This window comes from Schistocerca gregaria, chromosome 8 (genome assembly GCF_023897955.1).
Source record: "Schistocerca gregaria isolate iqSchGreg1 chromosome 8, iqSchGreg1.2, whole genome shotgun sequence".
Classification (NCBI taxonomy): Eukaryota; Metazoa; Arthropoda; class Insecta; order Orthoptera; family Acrididae; genus Schistocerca; species Schistocerca gregaria.
In genome coordinates, this window is record NC_064927.1 from 51799590 (window position 1) to 51821708 (window position 22119).

Here is a 22119-nt window from a genome sequence, read left to right on the forward strand (position 1 = left end):
CTCTTTAAATTTTGATAAAACACAGTATATACAGTTCCGTACAGTAAATGGCAAAACTCCAGTAATAAATATAGAATTTGAACAGAAGTCTGTAGCTAAGGTAGAATTTTCAAAATTTTTAGGTGTGTCCATTGATGAGAGGTTAAACTGGAAGCAACACATTGATGGTCTGCTGAAACGTCTGAGTTCAGCTACGTATGCTATTAGGGTTATTGCAAATTTTGGTGATAAGAATCTCAGTAAATTAGCTTACTATGCCTACTTTCATTCACTGCTTTCGTATGGCATCATATTCTGGGGTAATTCATCGTTGAGTCGAAAAGTATTCATTGCACAAAAACGTGTAGTCAGAATAATTGCTGGAGCCCACCCACGGTCATCCTGCAGACATCTATTTAAGGATCTAGGGATCCTCACAGTAACCTCACAGTATATATATTCCCTTATGAAATTTGTTGATAATAATCCAACCCAATTCAAAAGTAATAGCAGTGTGCATACCTATAACACCAGGAGAAAGGATGATCTTCACTATGCAGGGTTAAATCTGACTTTGGCACAGAAAGGGGTAAATTATGCTGCCACAAAAGTCTTTGGGCACCTACCAAACAGCATCAAAAGCCTGACAGATAGCCAACTAACATTTAAAAATAAATTAAAAGAATTTCTAGATGACAACTCCTTCTACTCATTGGCTGAATTTTTAGATATAAACTAAGTAAAAAAAAACTTAATAATTAGTGTCATGCAATATTTTGTGTAATGTAATTTCTTGTACAGACATCTTTTATTAACCTGACACGTTCCACATCATTACGAAGTGTCGTATTCATGATCTATGGAACAAGTATTAATCTAATCTAATCTAATCTAATCTAATACACTAAACAGATTCAGAAGGATGTAGGTCAGTAGATATTGGGAGATGATGAAGCTTGCACTGGATAGAGTAGCATGGAGAGTTGCATTAAACCAGTCTCTGGATTGAAGACAACAACAACAACAACAACGTATGAGATGTGAATAATAGAGAATTGTGAAGGTGGTTCTATGAACCATATGCTAGGGACTTTAATGTGATTTGCAGAGTATGCATGTACATATAGGTGTAGATGTAGATGTAGTGATACTCAATGGAGTGTCTCATACTTTACATGACCCTCAGCTTAAGACAGTGGATCCAGAGGTGAACCATTGATATTCAACAAATTAACACATACATTTTATGTCCCATACAGAGGAGACAGCTCTCAGTAATATAACAGCAGTCTCTCTACAGTTTAAGTTGTAGTTTTTATGTACAAGTGAACATAGTGAAAGAAGCAGATGCATAATCCATAAACACAACCAGAATGATGAGAGACCAAACTGAAAGCTAAATGGAGGAGGAGGTATGGGTAAAAATTTGTGAGCAGAAATTCAAGTGAAAGAGGAGGCATTTCATTTCAGCTTATGTAACACTGACTGAAAAATTTAAGAATGATGAAGTTACGCATTTCATTGGTTACAGTACTCCAATGACATTTTCCAGAAATATATTTTTACAGAATCTTAATTTGCTACAGTATCACAACGCAAACAGATGAAAATTTTTTGTAAAGAGCAAGACACGTCAGTACATTCATACATAAATATTCGAACAATAAAGAAAACCAGGACTGAATATTGATGATGATAATAATAATAATAATAATAATAATAATAATATGAAAATAGTAGCTTGCTACTTGCCATAGAGTGGAGATACGATGAATACAGGCACAACAAGAAAACTACCAAACATGTGAAAATATGGCAAACAGCTCACACGCAAATAACTACTGTCTCTGCCAACCAATGTGGGACTGAAAGCAACTGCAAATGATGGGAGAAGCAGTCTGGGTGGGGAGGGCAGAAATGAGGCTGGGGCAGGAAGGGGGGCTGATACCAGTGTAGGGGTAGGTGACTGAAGTGCTGGTTGTGGGTGCATACAGTGCTGTGGTAGTGTGGTAGGGACAGGGATGGGGGAATTATGTGCAATCAGAATTTTGGACAAGGAAGAGGGATGGGGAAAAGGGGAGAAGAAAATAGGAAAAGGAGAGAATTAGAGGAGGGGGATAAAAGACTCTGCATGTACTGGTGGAATAGAAGACTGTGTAGTGCTGCAATTGGGAGACAGGGACTAATAAAGTTTTATGCTTTTTTTTTTTTGTGGTTTTGGGGCGCAGAGCTACAATGGTCATTAGTGCCCTGACTAATTTAGGAATGTACCGCGAGGCACAAGGTTAAAACAGCAACTAAAAGGGACAACACGATAAAAGACGTATTAACAGACATAGCATTAAAAAACTACAGCATAATCAAACGTCCTTAGACAGGTGTGTCAAGTTGATAAAACGAAGAACACGAGCAGCAGCTCCTGGGTCATCTGCTAAAATGGCATCCAGAATACATGGCAGGCCAAGATCAAGATGCAGCGTAGTAAAATCCGGATAGGATGTTAAAATGTGGTGGACCATCAGCAATTGCCCACATGGAAAGAACAGCGCCGGCGCTGCCGTCAGCAGATGGCAATGGCTGAACTAGCAGTGTCCTCCCGCCGAGAAGGACGTGAAGAGGATGTCCAAGCTATGGGAAGAGGTTTCAAGGCCCAAAGCTTGTTGTCCCTAAGTGTAGCCCAATCGGCATGCCACAGTGATAAAATGCGCTGACAAATGACCGTGCTACAATCTGATGAAGGGACACAACAAGAAGCCGTCCGAGGCTGGAGGACCGCAGCCTTGGCCATGGCATCTGCAGCTTCGTTCCCAGGGATACCGACATGGCCAGGTACCAACATGAAGCTACTGGAGACCCGTCGTCCACCAGCTGCTTAAGAGAACGTTGGATCCGGTGCACGAAAGGGTGAACCGGATACGGATCACTGAGACTCTGGATGGCGCTCAGAGAATCGGAGCAGATGACATAAGCAGTTTGTCGGTGGCGGCAGACGTAAAGAACAGTTTGGTAGAGGGCAAAGAGCTCAGCTGTGAAGACCGAACAATGGCCATGTAGCCGGTATTTGAAACTTTGTGCACCGACAATAAAAGAACACCCGACCCCGTCATTGGTCTTAGAGGCATCAGTATAAATGAAGGTCATATTAATGAACTTCGAACGAAGTTTGACAAAACGGGAGTGGTATACTGAACCGAGGGTAACCTTCTTTGGGAGCGAGCGGAGGTCAAAGTTAACGGGAAACTGAACCTGGAGCCAAGGTGGCGTGTGGCTCTCGCCCTCTCTAAAGGTTGCAGGGAGTGAAAAATCAAGGTGTTGAAGGAGGTGACGAAAGCGAACTCCAGGGGGTAGCAGGGCAGAGACATACAACCGGTATTGACAGTCGAGAGAGTCGTCAAAAAAGGAACGATACGATGGGTGGTCGGGCATTGACAGAAGCCGACAGGCGTAATGACAAAGCAGCATATCGCGCTGACAGGTGAGTGGCAATTCACCGGCTTCAGCATGAAGACTCTCGATGGGACTAGTATAAAATGCTCTGATCGGAAGCCGTAAACCCCTATGTTGTATGGAGTTGAGGCGACGTAAGATGGAGGCTGTGCAGAGGAGTATACAAAGCACCCATAAACCAGCTTGGAGCGGTCGATCGACCAATATAGGTGAAGTAGGACTGTTCAATCCGCTCCCCATGACGTGGCACTGAGAACACAGAGGACATTTAGAGAACGGGTACAACAGGCAGCCAAATATGACACATGTGGAGACCAACTAAGTTTCCTATCAAATGTAAGACCTAAAATTTTTTTTGTCTCCACGAATGGGAGAGAAATGGGGCCGAGTCGTAAGGACGGTGGGAGAAACTCTTTGTAGCACCAGAAGTTAAGACAGACCGTTTACTCGGCAGAAAAACGGAAGCCATTGGTGACACTCCAAGAGTAAAGACGGCCAAGAAAACGCTGAAGACAGTGCTCCAGGAAACATGTACGCTGCATGCTGCAATAGATGGTAAAATCATCCACGAAAAGGGAGCCTGATACCTCATCTGGGAGACAATCCATTATTGGATTGATCGCTATGGTGAAGAGAGCAACGCTCAAAGTGAAGCCCTGTGGCACCCCATGTTCCTGGCGAAAGGTGTCTGACAGGACAGAACCCACACGTACCCTGAACTGTCGATCCATTAAAAAGGAACGAATGAAAAGAGGGAGGCTACCGCGAAAGCCCCATGTATGCATGGTGCAGGGAATGGCCGCCCTCCAACAGGTGTCATAAGCTTTCTCCAAATCAAAGAACACAGCCGCGGTCAGGCACTTCCGCAAGAAGTTATTCATAATGAAGGTCGACAAGGTAACCAGATGGTCAACAGCAGAGCGGATCCTACGAAATCCACATTGTACATTGGTAAGTAGGCGTCAAGATTCGAGCAGCCAAACCAACCTAGAGTAAACCATTCGCTCCATCACCTTATAGACACAGCTGGTAAGCAAGATGGGTCGATAACTGGAAGGCAAGTGCTTGTCCTTCCCCTTCTTAGGAATCGGAACAAGAATAGACTTGCACCAGCATGCGGGAACATGTCCTTCAATCCTGATGCGATTGTAAGTACGAAGAAGGAAACCTTTACCCGCAGGAGAAAGGTTCTTCAGCACCTGAATATGAATAGAATCAGGCCCCGGAGTGGAGGACAGTGACCGGGCAAGTGCATTTTCGAGTTCCCGCATGGTGAATGGGGCATTGTAGTTTTCACAATTTGAGGAGTGAAAAAAGTGGAATGCTTCACGATTTTGCGTGTCATCCTTGTGCAGGGTCCATGCTAATCTTCTCTGTATAGTTCCAATTTCAGTATATGTACCGCCGAAGCGAGTACTTTGATGCTTGTGGAAGAGGGGGGGGGGGGGGGGGAGATGAGATATGGTCTCCAGGGACATAGGACATATTGCAATGGGGAGGGGGCCATTCGCACCTATGCAGTTCACAGAAGCTAGATTGGGAAAGAAGGGTACAAATGATGCACGCTGTGAAACAGTCATTAAAGTGAAGAGTTCTGTTGGGCAGCATGTTCTGTTGGGCAGCATGTTCTGCTGGGCAGCATGTTCTGTTGGGCAGCATGTTCTGTTGAGCAGCATGTTCTATTGGGCAGCATGTTCTGTTGGGCAGACTGCTTTTACAGGTAGCCTTGTCTTTGATGGGATATGTGATGCTTGCGAGCGGACAGGAGTAGGTGGTTGTTCAGTTGCTACACTTGACCGAGCCAATGGAGTACACTGCCCTCTCTCAAGCCATTTCTATCTGAGCGACAATGGCCAAGATGCCGCCACTCCTAGTGTGACTAACAGGACACTTGCCACAGCAAGAAGGGAACAGTTGTGAAAGAGTACTTGATCTGGCATCTGTCACAGGTCACTGCATATGCTCCTCTTACACTAAAGGGTGAATGTGTGTATTTTCTTTTATGTGTGTTAAGTGTTAATTGTAAGTGAGTCTCTACACATACCCTCATTCACTGTCATCTGAATGGATCTGAACCATTATACATCCTTTAAATTCCTGGTCCTCAGATAAAATTGACGATTTAAATTCCTGTCTGTGGACACTAACATTTGGTCCATGTGGGCTGGACTGTTATGGATTTGATGAAATAGCAAGTGGAGCAGCCACCTGTGGGTGAAAATGCAGTGAGCTTCAATGGAGCAGCATGTGGATGAAGCCAGTGACAGACATGGCACATTATAAGCTAAGTACCTGGTCTGGTTGTTCTGCTTCCTGTAAATTTCCCACTCATTCCGAATGCTGCTTCTGCTTATACATGCAACTGCTAACCTTCCATGATGGATGAATTTTTAAGAAAGGAACTTGTTATTACAACCTCAGTGGTGAAAGCATGGCTCATATGTTTGCCAAAGTTTGCAAATGAATTTGGCATAAAGGGGACTTTGAACAGTTTGGGTACTACTGTCAGGCTGGAACAGCTCCCAAAGATAGTGGATAAATATGAAGATGCACAGCCACATATTGAATTGTTAAAGACATAGACAGACAGACGTGCTGCTAATAGGGAAACCTTCAGAAACATGCTATTTGAGGTTTCAAAATAACAGATCATGCCAATGCAGGTGACAGGATTTCATTACATGATGGATCTGACTTGACCGATTGATTCATTGAGAGGGGTTATGGGACCAAACAATGTTGTCATCAGTCCCACGATTCCAAAGATAGACACAGATTAAAGAGAGTCTGCTGAAAGTGTATGGACCCAGTCAGGGGAGTCAAATAATAAAATAATGAAGATTAAAGAGACGCATCAAAAGTCATAAAAGGTTAGACCAAATCTAAAAACTGGAAAAAGGAAGGAAAAAAGCAGAAAACATGGAGTGGTCTTTCCATGGGGAGTGTTCATTCAGTCCCACACCGAAAAGACTGTAAAAGAGGTCCCAACCCCTGCTCTACGATTACTGAAGTAGAAAATTATATCTGGAAATAAAAACCACTTTCACAAAGGAAACTGAGGACCAGTTCAACCATCCAAGATTCATCTGGTAATATTAAATTTAAGGGGAGCTGGAATGATCCATCTCCTCCGTGTTAATTTTAGCAAATAGAAGGAACATTTTTTTCTAAAATCATTAAACATATTGCTCTGAAATTTCACATACATCATCAGTGAGTACTTCTCTACAAACATATATTGCCATGTTAAATAATATTTATTGGTTTTTCTTTTCTAAACATATGCTTATTTTTTCTCTAAAATTTTGCACTTTTTCTTCTTTAACTCTTGATATATACAATATTTTTTTTACAATTTGTTATAAAAATGAAGGCAAAGAAGTAAACAATATTCTGTATAAATTTCATTGAATACTGTTAGCAGCTTTTGAGAACATGTTCCTCAAAGATAAAAATTTTAAAGTTACGGGAAATGGCTTCTGAAGTTTTTTAATACATTCCTGCCCCCATATGATGGATTATCAGCATCCTCTTCTTTTTGCAGTGTTAGTTTCCTTTTCACTGGTATTTTCTTCCCTTTTGCTGGATGTTGTAGGATTTTGTCTCTTCTTCCTGCACCTCTTAGTCTTTCTCCATCAATTAGGCACTTTGAGGAAATTGTGGTGTGTCCTGGTTGTAAACCTGAACGTTTCAGCACATCATATTTGACAATGTTTCCTTCATTGTATGTTTCCACTGCACCATGCACTCCAAACTGCAATGTTTTTATCTGTACTAACACACTTTTGGGAATCCTAATCCAAATTAAATTATTTACACCTTCATTTGGTTTTTGAGTTTTCCCATGTAAACACTTTTCCAATAAACTAGGCTGTGATAGATCTCTGAATATGGGCTTAATTAAATCAATTAAAGCATTTGGGAAACACTTTTTATGGGCATATTCCTTTCCTGATAGGCACTTACACCATGAGTCATCACCTGTGGGGCACAATGCATGTTGTCGATGTTCATTTGTTGATGCAGTATGAAAAAATAATGCCCATATTGCTCTCCTCATATGAACAATGCTTCTTGTATTTTGCGTAATTGCACACCCATAATACCTCTGTAATCTATCAATTGCTTCGTCTGTCAATCTTCCTCTTCCTCCAAGTGTCTTACCATCACCAAACTTCTGGGATCCTAATGTCTGCTTTAGTTTGCACAAGTAAGCCCCCATGTGCCTCTGCACATGTCCAATGAACTCCTGTTTTTTAATGTGCATTTCATTTCCATAAGGTTTGAGTTCCTCTACAGCTTTATTTCCCTTAGAATCGCCATCTCCTAGATAGTGTATTGTACATCATACCATTCCTGTGATCTGAAAAATATTGCTTTCACTCCCTCTATTTCCATCACTCCACTCATGCCATGAAAATTTGCTTCACAACTTTCAATATGTTCGTCCTTGGTATTGCCCTTACATCTACAATGTTTTATGAGAACAACAACATCAATTACTTTGCAACTGTCTCCACTTGTAGCTGTCATAACTCCATTTAGAGATTTATGACCTCTACGTTGCCATGATCTATGTAAAGCAAAGGTTAAATCTCTACAATTCCCATTATCTGTTACAGATTCTTAAACTGCTTTCTTCAGTGTTGCTTGAGCAATATCTTCAGCAGAAGATCACACCAATTCATTACAAAATTCAAACTTGGTTGGTGGTTTCGGAAAGTTCATAATTCCACATAACATTTTCCCAGCAGCAATGCCCTAGCCAATGCAACGCAAGCCATACATTAGCCTAACAATTGTATCATACACTTTTATTCCACTATTACCAGTATGAGAAATAATGTTAGAAAATGAAACTTCTGCAGCACATTTGTTACACTTCAATAACATGCCAAACCAATGTTTGAAGTTATTTTCAATTCCAGTCCTCTTTCTTTGCAAACTTGGCATAATGTGTTATGTTTCAAATATTAGAGAGCAAGGGAAGGTTAGTTATTTCATTCACATCATTACTGTGGCTTTCATAGTTTTCAAATTTTTCTTTCCTGTCACAAAGGTTCTTGCTGGAAAAAGTTCTATCACATTCATTTGGAGTAGTCGGTGAAGCAGTCTGAGCAGCATCTCCCTCTGGGATTTCAAAAAAAAAAAAAAAAAAAAAAAAAAAAAAAAAAAAAAAAAAAAAAAAAAAAAAGAGAGAGAGAGAGAGAGAGAGAGAGAGAGAGAGAGAAAATCTCCTTCCTTTCATTGTGCCTTTTGTTAAACACTCAATTGCTGAAGCAGGGCATATTGATATCCAAAAACCAAATATGTAAAACAGGTATGAGCAAAATTCATCAAATACGCAAAATTGAACAGCTAAACAACACAAAGCAAACTTCACAAGTCAACACATATGGCAAATCATTTATGTTTACAGATATGAACAGTCACTTGTCACCCAGAAAGCCATACAACATCTGAAAACAAAACATTGTCTAATTCCGCAAAGATACCCTGCCTGCAGCCAGAGAGCACTGCTATCAGAGGTTACACACCAAGTTGCTACAACCATTTATGCAGTGCATCTACTTTGCAGCAATAAAAAAACACACTTAGAATTCCATGAGAAGTGTGAAACTTGATTTGTTTTATTCAGAAAATCCAAATGATTATATAGTGAAAAAAGGAAACCTTTACAGGATACCATCAGTCTGGCTCAACAACCACGGTGAGGGATGGGGGTGGTGAGAGGGGGGGGGGGGGGGGGCATTACATAGATTACTTAGGAGGAAACAATGGGTGAGCCTGGTAGGACCAATGCATTGACGGCCTAAAACATTGGACTCCCTCTGAGAGGAGTAGACTACTTGATTGTGGGGAGTTTATTACTATGAGCAGTAGCATGAGAGCTGTCATTTCATTTTTGGGCAAAGAGGGATTTGACACAGATCCGCATATCCACAACTGGAATCATGGAAGGAAATGGCAGTAAGTATCTGCTTCTCTAGTCAAATGGTTAGCCAGTTCATTCCCAGGGATGCCCACATGACTTGGGACCCAGAGAAAGTCAACTGAACAGGCAGCACACTCAAGGGCAGAGAGAAGGGCATGGATAGCAGAGACCTAGGATGATGAGAATAGCATTGGTCGATAGCATGCATGCTGTTCATTGAGTCTGAAAAATTAGAACACTTGGAGGGAGGCCTGAGAAACAAAAGTGGAGGGCTCTGAATTGCTAGAATCTCTGCTGTGAACACACTAAATGATCCTAGCAGTAAATTTTTTTCTAAGACAGTAGGAGACATAAAAGTGTATTCCACCTTACTGCCCGTCTTATAACTATCAGTGTACCAGATTGTGGCACCCTGGAACTCTTCAAGGATGGCACGTACAAATTGGTGGAGAACCAAAGGGACAACACAGAAATCTTAGGACCATGGAATAGATCACTCCTAATCCATGGTCTAGTTACGATCGAGAGGGGGGGGGGGGGGTTATGGAAGGAAAGACACGAGGAGCATTACAGAGAGTGGAGATGGGGATTCCAACACAGGGAAGTGTGACACGTCCCTTATTGGTGAACAGCACAGGGTACATCAGATGGTCAGGGAACAGGCAAATGATGACTGCATAAGAAAGTGGTAGTTTTCTCTGTTGTATCAGTAGTGGGGGAAGCCCCACTTCTGTGAGGGACTATCAATCATACTAGTGTGAAAGGCGCCCCACAATGGTGAAGAGGGTCAAGCAGTTTGAAAGTGGAAGGAGCTGCTGAGCCATAAACCTGACTAGTACAATCTAGTTTGGACAAGGCCAGATCACAGTAAAGATAGAAAAGAGTGATACAGTTTGCACCCCAAGAGACAAGGGCCAGCAGGCAGAGAGCATTAAGCTCCCACATACATACAGTCTTTAGGTGGCAAATGTAGGGCAGCCATGTCAGCTTGTTACCAAAGATAAGGCCCAAGAAACAGGACTGTGGTACAACATCGAGGAACTGGTCACCTAAATAAACTTCTGAATTGGCGTGTACTGTGAGTCGATAGTAAAAATGCATAACCCACATTTTGGAGAGAGAGTACTGGAAGGCATAGGAGGTGTCTCATGCAGAGATCCATGGGATGGCATCTTGGAGCCGGCACTCACCAGATGCTATTTAGTTGGAGCTACATCACATGCAAAAATCATCAATGTACAATGCCAGGGTAACCAGAGGCTCAACAGAGGTTGATTGCAAAGAGGAAGAGTGGGACACTTACCACCGACCCCTGTGGGATATCATTCTCTGGAATGCCAGGGTGCTGAGTGAAGTGCCAGCTTGAACCTGAAAGAGCCGCTGAGAGAAAAATTCGTGGATAAAATTCTGAAGGGGACCACTGAAGCCTCAGTCATGGAGGGTAACTACAATGTGATGGCACCAACCCATGTCATGTGCCTTATGTAGATAAAAATAAGACCACGACAAGGTGTGGGCAGTGAGTAAAAACCTGTCGGTGGCTGTTTCCAATCCGAGTAAATGGTCGGTTGGAGATTGTCTTGCTTGATATGGGGACAAAAGGCATAGAGATTTGCGTACCCATCATAATCTGAAGCTAACCATCCTCTCAAGCAGTTTACATAATACGTTTGTCAGGTTAATTTGGTGGTAGCTGTCGAAAACTGTTGGGTTCTTCCTGGCCTTAAGGAAAGGAATAACTACACTGTCTCGTCATTGTGACCGAAAAGCAGATGTGAACCAAATGCCATTTAAGATCCAAGACAATCTGGTTGTGGATGTAATCTTGGCCAGGTTCCATGTCCCGTGAAGAGGTAAGAACCTGCAACAATTTCCATTCAGTGAGGGGTTCATTATAGGGCTCGGTGTGGTGTGGGATGGAACAAAGAGGGGTCTAGTCAACACAGAACTTCTGCTGGAGAAAGTTAGTAGGAAAGAAAGATGATGTCAATGCCATCACAAAGTGTGTAGCAAGGTGTTCTGTGAGGACCAATGGATCAGTGCACAAATCACATTCAAGGTTAAGGCCCCGGACAACTGGCAGCCCAGAACACTGTGGATTGTGCACCAAATCTGCGATGGAGACGAATATGTCCCCAGAGAGGACACATAGTGCTCCCAGCATTCCTTTTTATGCTGCTTAATAAGATAATGAGTCTTATCATGGACACACTTAAATGCGAAGGGGTTGGCCTCTGAAAGGTATCACTTAAATTGCTGCAATGCCCATCAGTGGTTGTGGACAGCGACTGTGATGCCCTTGGCCCACCACAGTATCAGTTGACAATGGAGGACCTGTGGATGGGGGGGACAGCAGTGCCAGCAGCGTGAAGAAGAGTGGCATATATATCTTGACTGACTATATCAATGGAATTCAACACGGAGGTGTATAAATGCATAGCAGACGTATATAAAGGAAAATTGGCCCTACATAATGCATAACTTGGGGACCTGTCTGCCTGGCAGCAGCAGGGAAACAATAGAATCACTGGAAAGTGGTCACTATCACAAAGAGTCATCTTGGGATGACAAATGTAGGGAAGCCACAAAGACAGGGGAGGAGATCATGAGATCAATAGCAGTAAAGGTGTCATGATGAGCACGGAACTGGGTAGGGGAACCATCATTAAGGAGACACAACTTCAGGTCTGTAATAAGCTAGTTATTTAAGAGACCCCTACCAGTTGAAGATATACTCTCCCATAGGGGGTTTCAGGCATTCAGGTCCCCAAGAAGGAGAAACGGGGGTGGAAATTGCTGGATTAAGGTACAGTGCAACATAAGGAGTTATCTTACCTGGAGAAAAGTGGACACTGCAAATGGTGATTCCCAGAGGTTGCTTCCAGGTTGATACATAGGGGGATTCCAATTTACTTTCTTTGTATCTGTTGATGTTATGTGATCCAAAGGGTTGTAGAAGGGGTTATGAAATTACAGTAGTGTAGCTGATGTATTTATATGAGTGATTGCTTTGTGTATTTTGCTAGTTTCTGCTCGTTCTAGAAAGAATTTTCTTAAATTGTCTACCTGTCCATAATGTAGGTTTTTTATGTCAATAAATCCCCTTCCTCCTTCCTTTCTCTTAATGTGAATCTTTCTGTTGCTGAATGTATGTGATGTATTCTATATTTGTGGCATTGTGATCATGTATGTTTATTGAGTGCTTGTAGGTCTCTGTTACTCGATTTCACTACCCCAAATGAGTAAGTCAATATTGGTATAGCATAATTATTTATAGCTTTCGGTTTGTTTCGTGCGTTGATGTACTGGTGGATATTGTGTGGTATGAGTCCTGTAGTTGATAGAATAATTGGTATAATGTCAACTTTATCCTGATGCCACATATCCTTGACTTCCTCAGCCGGTTGGATGTATTTTTCAATTTTGTCTCCTATTTTCTTTTGTATAATTGTTGTATTGAGTATGGATATTTCGATTAGTTATGTTAATTTCTTCTTTTTATTGGTGAGTATGATGTCAGGTTTGTTAAGTGGTGGTGTTTTCTCTGTTATAATGGTTCTGTTCCAGTATAATTTGTATTCATCATTCTCCAGTACATTTTGTGGTGCATACTTGTATGTGGGAACGTGTTGTTTTATAAGTATATGTTATAAGGCAAGCTGTTGATGTATTATTTTTGCTACATTGTCATGTCTTCTAGGGTATTCTGTATTTGCTAGTATTGCACATCCGCTTGTGATGTGATCTACTGTTTCTCTTTGTTGTTTGCAAAGTCTGCATTTATCTGTTGTGGTATTGGGATCTTTAATAATATGCTTGGTATAATATCTGGTGTTTATTGTTTGATCCTGTATTGCAATCATGAATCCTTCCATCTCACTGTATATATTGCCTTTTCTTAGCCATGTGTTGGATGAGTCTAGATCGGTGTGTCGCTGTGTTAGATGATACGGGTGATTGCCATGTAGTGTTTTCTTTTTCCAATTTCGACTTGTGGGTTATTTGGCGGTCTATGCAAGAATGGTCTAATGTCTGTATTTGTGTCTTTGTATTCTATATATGTCAGCTGAAATTTTTATTCTATATCTAACATGTGTGTCTCTTCGTGTTCTATTTGTACTTGTTCTGGTGGCAGTCTTAAGATTTTATTTTCCTCTGATTGTTTAACTGATGCGTGTTGTTGTTTGTTTGTTTGCTCTGGGATGTGTGAGCTCTTTACTGTATTTTCTTCTTCTTCTGATTGCACATTATTTTGTTCCAGTATTTGTTGTACTTGTTGTTTGATGTTTTTATAATTCTGACTGGGGTATCCTGTTATTTTTTATTATTACACGGATCTGATCAGCTAGTCGTTGTTCTGTTAAAAATTTTAATTCGGGGTATCTGGTAATAAATGTTGTATATACTTGTGATCTGTATCCAGTTGTGTTGGTTCCTACGTTTGTTGCTTGGTAATAACAGAACATGAGGTGTTGATTAACTTCATCTGACCATCTCATCCTCTCTCTGTTTTTCTTCTAGGGTGGTTGCAGGAAGCATATCCTGCAAAACACCTCTATTTGCATTTAAATCATTTTCCAGTTGGCTGACAGTGTCGTTACCATTGTCGGTGGGCATAGGGTTTAAGTGTCATCCCCGATCATGACAGCGCTTGTCCGAGGCTTCTTTAGTTGTGTCCTGAACCAACTAATCACACTAAAAGAGGGGTTAGCCCTTTTAGTGGTTTGTTCTTTTCGTTGCCTTTTACGACTGGCAGAACATACCTGAGGCCTATTCTTTTCCCTGGCCTCGACTGGGGTTTTTGTTATTGTTATTGTTATTATTATTATTATTATTATTATTATTATTATTATTAGCGGGTAACCTTGGGTTTGACTGATGCACCGTCCAGTGCTGGTAGGTGTCTTCCGGCTTGAGAGATGCTGGGAAGTGGGATTCTGGGAGGGTTACTGGCGAAGAAAGTGGGGACTTTTTGGGGTGGGGTGGCGGAGAGACCGGCGAGGGAATGGAGAGACCGGCGAGGGAACGGAGAGACCGGCGAGGGAAGGGAGAGACCGGCGAGGGAATGGAGAGACCGGCGAGGGAAGGGAGAGACCGGCGAGGGAAGGGAGAGACCGGCGAGGGAACGTAGAGACCGGGGCTGCACAAGGAAGACGTTAAAGGAGCAAATGAAGTAACAGACAAGAACAGAAAAGAAATTTGAAGATACTAACAGTGGATGAAGTGTCTCATACTTACGGCCATCCTCAGCAAAATACAGGTGATACAGAGACTTGTATACTTTGCTCTTCTCTCTTGTACACTGGGCAAATCTGGAGAGTGGGTGGTGTGTCTTTCAGTTCATTTATCACACACAGGTGTTAGGACAGAGGGGCTTTCATCATGAACTCTGTGTTCACAGTCACTACAGGGTCTGCTGTACAGTGGAATGACATTCTCAAAATGCAACCATGGAAAGAAGCACATAGGAGGAGGGATGAATGGCTAACGACACATCTGTAGCACAAAACCTTGACCTCCTCTGGGAGGGTATCCCCCTCAAAAGCTAGAGTGAAGGCACCAGTATCGGATGGTTGTCTTTCTGGCCCTTCTGAACACATCAAACAAAAAGAATGCCACAAAAATCCAAATTAACCTAAAGTTCCCCATGAGTTTGGAGGATGAGATCCGTATGAAAAATCACTCTCTGCACCATATTAAGAGATTGGTAAGGGTAATAGACACTGGAACATTGCCAAGATGATCAAAGGCACATGCAGCTGCTGAATAGGTGGCAGAAGACTCTTTGATCAACAAATTTATGCTCAATATAGTCCACAAAAAACAATGCAATTCTCACAAAGTATGTGTCCCTCATCTATCGTCCCACAGATGAGGTAATGGAGGAAGTGTTTCATATAATGGACTTGAGATAAAATTTCGGTCACCAGTGTAGACCAAGTTGCAAAAGTTGTGTGGCCAGGAAGGAGTGTGGTGCAAAAAAACAATGAGAAAGAAAGTGGAAATGTATAGGATACATAGGAAGGAGTTGACTAATTAAAATGAGGTTGTGAAGGGCAGTGCACAAAAAGGATGAAAACCCTGAGCTGTTGAAATTGATGAGCACCCAGGAAGAAGGCCAGGAAACACTGTGGGGTTCATTACATGCCACGAAACCATACTTGTTTTGCTACTGGTGAGACTCACCTGTGCTCTGCCAGTCTCACTGGTGCTATGTTCTACTCTCACTCACCTGATCAATAGGAGGTAGGACTTGCTCCTCAACAGGGCCTGATGGACAAGAAAAGAAATTGCATGTTAATATAAGAACTACTTTATCTGCAAAGGTAACACAAACAGATGATTAAGTAAGAATGTTACAATATGACAAGATACAGAAAAGAATTGTTTCAATCTTTTAGAGTGCCTACTGATCATTGAATAACTGAGCATCTGATCTACTCAATTATGTAAAACAGTGAACATTACAAACCGATTTACAGAAAGCCAGAGCTTTACTCCAGTTGGAGGCTGCTATCTGAAGACTGACAGGGGCAAATAAATTTTTACTGTCAACATTTCACATAATGTTTGACCAAATTTTACAATAACATTTTACAGTAACATGCTTATTGAAACATACAACTTTATGTAACAGGATTATCTCACTGTGGCAAGTGTAACATTTAGGAACTGTGTGTAAGACTGTTTATGCAGCTTCATTCACTGGAGGCATATGCAAACATTATATTTATTATGTATTTGACAATGAAAGCACTTAGTGACTTGCAGGGAACTTCCAACCCCCCCCCCCCCCCTCCAATTTCAAATTATCATGAATTTTTTCTCAGGGATACCCCAAATCACAAACAATACATCAACTATAACTTCAGATTGCCATGACTATGGTAATAAGAATGTAGCTCTCAATATGAGCATCACCAGTGCAACCAACACTTTAGGCGCCTTCAGCAGTGCTTTTCAGTTGTTACGGAGAGAGTGCTGATATGGAGATTCAAGGAATAGTTCTCATAGTAGCAAATACCTTTCAGTGGATCAGGGCATTCTCTATCTTGCCTTCACTAGAAATCTATTTCATTAGCTGCATGTTGTTACACACAACCTGTGTTGTTATGAAGCTCTATTCCCCTTGGCTACTCAGGAACATCTCTCTTCTTGTGCTGTTTTCATTACTTCTTTGTCTCTGGAAGCTTATTACCAGTGTCTTGTGCTCCACTGGGTAGCCTTCATCTCTGTGTCATTCCACCTCACCATCTTTCTTCAATGATGATGTGGCTGATTCCTTTATTATTCTTCAAGGTCTGTGCCTTCTGGATGGCACTGCCACCACCTCCATGAGGATGACAATTGTCATATTTTTTGCTGCTGTTACAAACTACTTTTCCTCTGAGCATAGCAACAACATTGGAATCCAGGACACCACCAGTGCAACTTGCAGTGCTCATCTAACACCTTAAATAATGATTCTTGTATTAGTGACAGCCTTAGAGCATATGAGAACTATTTTTATGTTGGTTGCACTAGGAAGCTGTTTCACTTGCACAACATTATCATGTGCCATCTGTGTTGAAACAAAGTTATAATGGTATGGCTACCTGAGCAAACTAGGTGGGACATGGGACCATGAGTGTGGGTGGCACATAGCAGTTACCTGCTGGACTCCCTGTAGAGAGGTGAAGCAGGAATACAAGTAGATTGGTTTGGGAACAGACTGTAGTGAAAATCTTAATGGGAAATATTTTATAAACAAAGGAAAAGTGATACTGTACATACATTATCTTTGGATACATACTATCAGCCATTCTCTCCACATGTGTGAAAACATTTCTCTTATGGAGACAGAGAAGGGTCTGAATGTGTGAGAAAACTGACTAAACAAGGTTGAAGCCAGGGGGTTATGGGAACAAAGAATATACTGCAGGGAGAGTTCGGATTTGTGCAGTTCAGAAAAGCTGGGGTTGGTGAGAAGGATTCATAATGGCACAGGCTGTAAAGCAGTCATTGAAATGAGGGATGTCATGTTGGGCAGCAGACTCAGCAACAGGGTGGTCCACTTGTTTACTGGCCACAGTTTGTCAGTGGACATTCCTGCAGACAGTCCCATGCTTGTCAGTCCCATGCAGATAGCAGCACAGTGGTTGCAGTTTAGCTTGTAAATCACATGACTGGTTTCACAGGAAGCACTGCCTTTGGTGGGATAGGTGATGTATCTGACATGACTTGAGTAAGTGATGGTGGAAGAATGTATCAGACAGGTCTTGCATTTAGTTTTGTTACAGGGATATGAGCCATGATGTAATGGGTTGGGAGCAGGGATTGTGTTCTGATGGCCAATTATATAATGTAGGATTGATGGACGGAGGAATACCACTGTGGGAGGGGAGGGAAGGATATTAGTGTTATAACCTTTAATCACAATAATTGGGTGGATTTTCACACTCTCTCTTAGAAACAATAGCTGATCATATGATTACAACTCAGTCTCTCGTATTCGACTGCCGTGCTGTGACATGCGGCCGGCGCCGTTCGTAGCTAGGTGGCGCTCCCGTGCTCAGCCGATTTGCGGAGCGCCTCTATCGCCGTTTGTGCATACTGTCGTGGCAGCACTGTTAATTGTCGTGGCACTATCACAACACTTTTCCCCCCTTGAAAAAAATAAACACTAACTTCCTTGGAGACATGGACAGCGCAGAGACATCCATGGCCTCTTGTGAGCCCCCAAGGAGATCTCGCGCAGAGACACGAGAGTATGGTCGAAAATGTCCAGGACGGAAGCTCGTGCGTGGAACGTGCCTACTGGATGAGATGATGGGTGAAAACTTCGGAGCAACATCCATAGGTGTCATTGACCTGGGAGTGTGCTCCAGCGAGATGGGTTCCGGAGAAGGTGGTGTCGCGACTGGGGCCGGTTCCGGAGTACTCGGAAGCGGCAGCGACAGCGGCTGCATCAACACGGATGGTAGATCGGCAGCAGAGACAGGACTGGCGTCTTGGGCTGGTGGAGGCGAAGGATGGGGCGGTGGTACCGGCGTGGCCACCACTCGTGGGCACATCTAGTCGTAATGGCGACAACCGTGCCGTCGCCCGTACGGATTTCACAAAGCCGGCGGCCGCGAAGAGCCTTGACCACCCCTGGAATCCATTTAGGGTGAGATCCATACCCTCGTGCCCACACGTCGGCGCCCACCGAGTATTTTCCCGCACTAGGGGACAGAGTACAAGGTCTGACAGGGTGAAGCAGGTGCAGTAGAGTGCGCGGTTGGCGGCCATGCGAGAGTTCAGCAGGGCTGCGATCACCCAGAGGCGTGAAGCGATAAGAACTCAGAAATTGCAGCAGGGCGTCATCTGTGGAAAAATCACTAAGGAATTTTTTCATCTGGCATTTGAAAGTGCGGAGAAGCCTCTCGACCTCCCCATTCGATTGCGGATGGAAGGGAGGTGCGGTAACATGATGAATCCCTTGTCCAGTACAAAAATCACGGAAGGCCTGCGAAGAGAACTGAGGGCCATTGTCCGTGACGATCGTGGATGGAAGATCTTCTAGCGCAAAGATTTTGGACAAAGCCAGCGTCGTCGCCTCAGTGGTGGGCGACGGACATCTAACAACAAACGGAAACTTCGAGAATGCGTCAATCAACAGTAGCCAATAAGTACCAAGGAAGGGGCCAGCAAAGTCGGCGTGTACCCGTTCCCATGGCTGAGCTGGATCAGGCAACGGAGAAGGCATTGTACGAGGTGCCGCCAGTTGTTGAGCACACTGGCCACATGCAGCAACCATATGGGCGATGTCCGAATCAATACCGGGCCAATAAACGTGCCTGCGGGCCAGGGACTTAGTCCGAGAAATACCCCAATGGCCTCCGTGCAACAGTTTGAGAACATCTTTGCGAGGAGAGGCTGGCACCACGACCCGTGGAGATGAGCCATCTGTGGCCAGAAGAACAACACTATCACGAACAGACAGACGAAGGCGCAAGGCATGGTAGTTGCGAAGGGGATCCGATGCCCGGCCCTTGGTCCTGTCCGGCTAACCTCGTTAAACAAAACCGATCACCCGACGCAGGACCGGGTCCCACGCAGTAGCTGACGCGACCTGCAAACCTGTAAGTGGAAAGCCCTCGACCGCATGACGTTCTTTCTCATCAATGTGGAAACAGAAGAGTTCATCACGATCGAAAACAGGGTCCGGGCCCATCGGCAATCGCGACAATGCATCAGCATTGGCGTGCTGGGCCGTGGGGCAATAGTGAATCTCATAATGAAAACGAGACAAGTAGAAGGTCCAACGTTGCAGGCGGTGAGCTGCCTTATCCGGAAGTGACGCCGAGGGGCTGAACAGAGAAGCCAGCGGTTTGTGGTCGGTGATGAGGTGAAACTTAGAACCATACAATAAAACGCTGAACTTCTTTAGAGCATAAATGATAGCGAGTGCCTCCTTTTCGATTTGAGAGTAACGCCGTTGCGCCTCGTTGAGGGTCTTGGAAGCATAGGCGATGGGTCGTTCCGACCCATCCTCATACCGATGGGCGAGAACAGCCCCTAGGCCATACTGTGACGCGTCAGTCGCCAGAACCAAGTGCTGACACGGACGGAATGTGGCAAGACAAGGTGCCGACTGCAAATGAGCCTTCAGGCGGACAAAAGCCTGCTCACACCCGTCGGACCAACAGAAGGGGACGTTTTTGCGTAACAGCTGATGCAGAGGATAAGCTACCGCCGCTGCGGACGGAATGAATTTGTGATAATAAGCAATCTTGCCTAGAAACGTCTGCAGTTCTTTGACTGTAGACGGCCGGGGTAGAGCGTTAATGGCCGCAACGTGCTGACGGAGAGGGCGTATACCCTCACGGGACAAGTGGAAACCAAGATACTCAATGGAGGGTTGGAAGAACTGTGACTTGTCCAGATTGCACCTCAACCCAGCCGAATGCAAAACCCGAAACAGTGAACGTAAATTACGAAGGTGCTCCGCAGTGGAGGCTCCCGTGACAACAATGTCATCCAGATAGTTTATGCAGCTGGGAACGGAAGCCGTGAGCTGTTCCAAAAACCGCTGAAAAATGGCCGGTGCGCTAGCAACGCCAAATGGTAATCGCTGGTACTGATACAAACCACAAGGAACGTTGATAACGAGAAATTCCTTGGAAGGAGCGTCCAATGGCAACTGATGGTACGCCTCCGATAAGTCAAGTTTGGAAAAGAACTGGCCCCCAGTGAGCTTGGTAAACAACTCCTCAGGACGAGGAAGAGGATAAGTGTCAATGAGGCTCTGAGCGTTGACAGTGGCTTTAAAGTCACCACACAATCGCAGACTCCCGTTTGATTTAGAAACCACCACGATCGGCGATGCCCATTCGCTGGAGGTAACCGGAAGGAGAATCCCTGAAGCTGTTAACCTGTCTAGCTCAGCCTTGACAGGTGCACGCAACGCCACCGGAATAGGGCGTGCCCAGAAAAACTTAGGGCGAGCCGTAGGTTTAAGAGTAATGTGGGCTGCAAAATCCTTGGCACGACCCAGACCAGCTGAGAACACGGACGAAAATTCAGAACACAATCCATCCAGCTGTTGATACGGAATGTCCTCAGATATGAGGTGCACATCATCATCAATGGAGAACCCGAACAACTGGAAAGCATCATAACCGAACAGGTTTTCAGTGCCCGCATGATCCACCACATAAAACGTGAGGGGCCGAACAACAGACTTGTAGGCAGTGGAAGCATCAAACTGGCCCATGATAGGAATTTTCTGTTGATTATAAGTCCTCAGATTTCGCGTAACTGGAGACAAAGGAGGGGAGCCCAACGCCAAATACGTGCGAGAATTAATGAGAGTTACTGCAGAGCCAGTGTCCACTTGCATGCGGATGTCTTTATTCAGAACACGAACAGTAACAAACAACTTATTTGTTTGAGAAAGCACACAGTGAACATCCATGTCCGACACCTCGTCCTCGTCGACAGGAACTTTATGGGACTGACACACAGAAGCAATGTGGCCTTTTTTCCTACATGAATTACACGTGGCCCAACGTTTTGGACACGCTGCCCTGTCGTGCTGTACGAAACAGCGGGGGCAAGAAGGAAGCGCGGAACGAACCGGCTTCTGTGATTGCTGGTTTCGCTGCGAGCGTTGCGGCCCAACGCGACGTTGTTTACGCGAGTGAACCGCCGCCACATCGTCGTTCTCCTGTGCAACAGGCAAATTGTCCTTGTCGAGAGCTGACTGTACAGCGCCTACATCACACCACGCGTCTATTTGCGCGCCAGCAGCGTGAGACACTTCAAAGGATTGAGCGATGCTTAGAACTTCCGACAACGACGGGTTTGGCAGTTGTAGGGCACGTTGCCGAACTTCTTTATCAGGAGCAAGCCGTAGAATAGCATCCCTAACCATTGAGTCAGCATAAGACTCGTGATGAGTGTCCGTGAGAAACTGACATTTCCTACTCAGACCGTGTAGTTCCGCCGCCCAAGCCCGGTAAGATTGATGGGGCTGTTTACGACACCGGTAGAACGCCACGCGGGCGGCAACGACGTGGGTGTTTTTTCGATAATAGGCAGACAATAAGTCACACATTTCTTGGAAGGACAGGGAGCCTGGTTCCCACAGAGGGGCTAACTGAGATAGCAGCTGATAGACTCGAGGGGAAATCCAAGATAGAAATAACGACTTACACATAGGAGCGTCGACAACGCCGAAAGCCAAGAAGTGTTGCCGCAAACGCTTCTCATAATCCTCCCAGTCTTCAGCGGCC

The 22119-nt window shown here is 44.0% G+C and overlaps 1 non-coding gene across 1 annotated transcript; it reads right to left on the bottom strand.

Moving 5' to 3' along the window:
* Positions 1 to 4736: 4736 nt before the first annotated feature.
* LOC126285650 (U6 spliceosomal RNA) lies at positions 4737 to 4843 on the bottom strand. The gene has a single exon (XR_007551663.1). It is a non-coding gene; the product is annotated as a U6 spliceosomal RNA (small nuclear RNA).
* Positions 4844 to 22119: the final 17276 nt, after the last annotated feature.